The sequence below is a fragment of the Theropithecus gelada genome, chromosome 3 (genome assembly GCF_003255815.1).
Source record: "Theropithecus gelada isolate Dixy chromosome 3, Tgel_1.0, whole genome shotgun sequence".
NCBI classification, from domain to species: domain Eukaryota; kingdom Metazoa; phylum Chordata; class Mammalia; order Primates; family Cercopithecidae; genus Theropithecus; species Theropithecus gelada.
Genome location: NC_037670.1, coordinates 153108005 through 153111295, shown reverse-complemented (window position 1 = coordinate 153111295; position 3291 = coordinate 153108005). Strand labels below are relative to the sequence as shown.

At 48.5% G+C, this 3291-nt stretch overlaps 1 protein-coding gene across 7 annotated transcripts in view; it reads right to left on the bottom strand.

Annotated features, from left to right (window-relative positions):
• Positions 1-1306, bottom strand: part of CALU (calumenin) — a 34727-nt gene extending 33421 nt beyond the window's left edge. For 4 of the 7 annotated variants that reach the window (XM_025379276.1, XM_025379278.1, XM_025379282.1 and 1 more), the window contains exon 1: positions 1166-1306. The gene's annotated coding sequence lies outside the window, so the exon portion shown is untranslated. Of the gene's footprint in view, positions 1-1161 lie in introns of all 7 variants that reach the window. The other 3 variants (XM_025379281.1, XM_025379277.1, XM_025379280.1) reach the window with 3 other exon arrangements.
• Between the last annotated feature and the right edge of the window lie 1985 nt (positions 1307-3291).

Genomic DNA, 3291 nt, shown 5'->3' with positions numbered 1-3291 from the left:
CAAAAAAAAAAAAAAAAAAAAAAAAAAAAAAAAAAAAAAAAATTCTTCAGTGATGACTGTCGTTTGGTATTTGGTTAATTAAATCTACTGAGTGAGGCCAAACTTGCATTTGTCTTGTGTCAAGTTCCATTTTATGGCAAAGACTAATTTTATAGAGATTCCAAGGTTCTCTGCCTCCAAGCTGAATAAGCTACTAGAACAAAAAACAACTAGAAGCCCTTATTCCCAATTCAGTTACGTTGACTTCATGGTCCATGCCAGAAAATGAACGCAATTCAATTCTCAAAGACACTATTCTAGAATTTTATACACTTAGGAATTCAGATCACAGGCTCAAAAGTTTTAGCAGGAGACCCAGGGAGCTTTTACCTTGATGCAAAAGCAGCTTTCGAAACTGCAAGCCACTCTACTATACGCTTAATCACGGCAGCTATAGGGAATTAAGTTTATTTCTGACCGCAGCATGCTAAAGATCAGTAGGATATGAGGCTAGAATCAACAAAAAACGTAAAAAGGAAGATTAATTCCCCAACAAAGCTTTAAAAACTATTTTCTGTCGCTAACTGAAATACGTAGCCAAACATGGAAGCTCTAAACATTCGGCTTTTCTTTAAAATTACAGATACCACCTATTGTCTTCACTCGTTCTTTCCCCCGTTTCTGCACCCTTTAGGTGAGTGAACACGACCTTGGCAGATGCACCCTACTCTCAGGATGTGGCCTTGGGGCGGGGCTGGCACATACAAGCAGGCTGGTGAGTGGGAGGCAGCAAGGAGCTGTTACAACAACACTATCCAAATGCCCTCCGACCTTCCGGAGGCAAAAAGTGACCCTCCGGTGCCAGGGACTCAGTGAGTGGCGTGACCCAGAGACGGAGGACCAGGACGCAGCAAACCAGGCACAGAACAGTACCCAATGGGACGGAGTTCGACCGGACCAGCCCCCTTCCCAGAGCGCGCGGGAAGACGGGCGGCGGCCTCCATCCCAGGCTGCACACCGAGGGCCCTGGGATATCCAGCAGGCTCAGGCCTGGGACCCCGGCGCCAGCAGAGATAGGGGCCCCGAGTGAGGCAGTCCCCTGCCTCGCCAAGAACAAGACCGGCGACAGAAAGAAAGCGAATAAACATGAGGCAGTGGTGAAGGGGCTGGGCATCACCGTACTTACCTTTCCTCGTAGCCCCCACAACACAGGATGCCGAGGCCGCCGCTCACCCACTGGCTCAGCTCACGCGCGCAAGCACCGCCCAACCGGAAGCGGCTCCCCGCCCCGCCCTCATCCGCCTCGCAGGCGGCCTCCCGACCAATCATCAGCAAATTCGCCGCTGACGCATAGCTTCTCCGAGCAGCCATTGGTCTAACAATCGCATAGCCGGGATTGGCTGGAAAGCGCCACGTCCCCGGGACCGCGCCGAGTTGCGTGGACCGGATTCCCGCCCAACTCTAGCCCCTGGGCTTGTTGGGACCGCGGGCCCCAGCCCCAGCCCCAGCCCCAGACCCAGACCCAGACCCAGACCCAGCCTCAGCCCCGTACTGTGGGTGGCGTGGGCGCGGCCGTTTGGCTGCCACGTCCCCATTCACAGCTCTTGACTCTGCTTCCACAGGGCTTCTTAGACTATCCTGCTGGTTATCTTTATTCCCACAAGGCCACCAGGGCGGAATTAATCCGACTGAATCAGTCACCAACTTTATTGAACAATCCCAACTTTTTCTTTCCCTTCAGCGCTGCGCCCTATGCTATCTACAGGAGGCTCTTCAGTCTTTGGCACCAGCGTATCTTTCAGCTCCATCTCCCAACACTCCCCCTCATCTTGCGTTCTGGGCACCATCATCTGTGTTTCCTAACAGCCGGTCCTTTTTCATCTTTAAGATTTTTGATCAAGAGGCTTCCTCTGCCAGGATTAAGTGCGTTTTCCTGATTTTCTGCCTTGCCGATAGAAGCCCCAGTTCAGATGTTAGCTCTAGAAGCTTTCCCTGACCCCACTAAGCATAATTCTTACCTTATTTACTATCATAGCTGTTTATAGCTTCAGTACACTTTGCCAAATTCTGCTATAAAATGTAGCTTATCCATCTGTCCTCTTCTAGAGTAAGCTCCTGGGTAGGTATCTGTCTATTCATCTTTATATCTGCAGCTCTGAGCTTACTGCCCAGCTCAGTAATGTTAAGTGAAGGGAATGGGACGAACCCGTTGCATGTCCCTGGTTTAAGAGGAACTTAGTAAATCATCCATTTAGTCATTTCATGTCATAAAATTAAAACAAGTATCAAATAAAGGATACTATAGCTTCAACACAAATGGAATGTAAACCTGTGGCGTTCTTAGCACATAAAGCCTCTATAGTTTAAAATCAAATTCAGACAAGTAGTAAGCTCATGAAACAGTTAAGCTCATGAAAGCAAGCTAGTTACTGTCAATGTGAAAGTTTTACAACTAATGCTTATGGCGTTCAGACAAAGGAGTGTCAGTGACCCTTGGTGGTAGTCAGAGAAGGCTTCAGAGGAAGATATGACTAAGGCTGAACTAAGGAAGTCCCAAATGGACTATTCAGCAAGAAGAGTAATAGGAATAAGGACAAGTGGAGGGCAGAGTGGAGGGTAAATTCTCAGACCAGGTAGCAAATGAGGAAGGTAAAAAAAAAAAAAGGAGTGGGGGGGAAGCAATGAAAGGAAAGCATGGATGGTAAGTTTGGAGAGGTAATGGAAGATCTTGCCAATTTGAGGGGCCTGAACTGAAGGCAGTGGGAATCGTGGGTCTTCTTGGGAAGGTTTCTGAGCTTGTGCCTACAGGGAAACACATCTAATGGGCATTAACAATAAAACAGGCTGCCTCAGGAGGCATTATTTCAAAAACAGTTTTAAAAATACCTCCTTAAGGATCACTTGAGGCCAGGAGTTCGAGACCAGCATGGGCAACATAATGAGACCCTTCCTCCCCTCCTCTCTACAAAAAAAAAAATTAAAAATTAGCTGGGCATGGTGGCACACACATGTAGTTCAAGCTAGTTGCTTGAGCCTGGGAAGTTGAGGCTACAATGAGCTGTGATTGTGCCATTTCACTCTAGCCTGGGCAACAGAGCAAGACCCTTTCTTTTTTTTTTTTTTTTTGAGACGGAGTCTCGCTATGTCGCCCAGGCTGGAGTGCAGTGGCCGGATCTCAGTTCACTGCAAGCTCCGCCTCCCGGGTTTACGCCATTCTCCTGCCTCAGCCTCCTGTGTAGCTGGGACTACAGGCGCCCGCCACCTCGCCCGGCTAGTTTTTTGTATTTTTTAGTAGAGACGGGGTTTCACCGG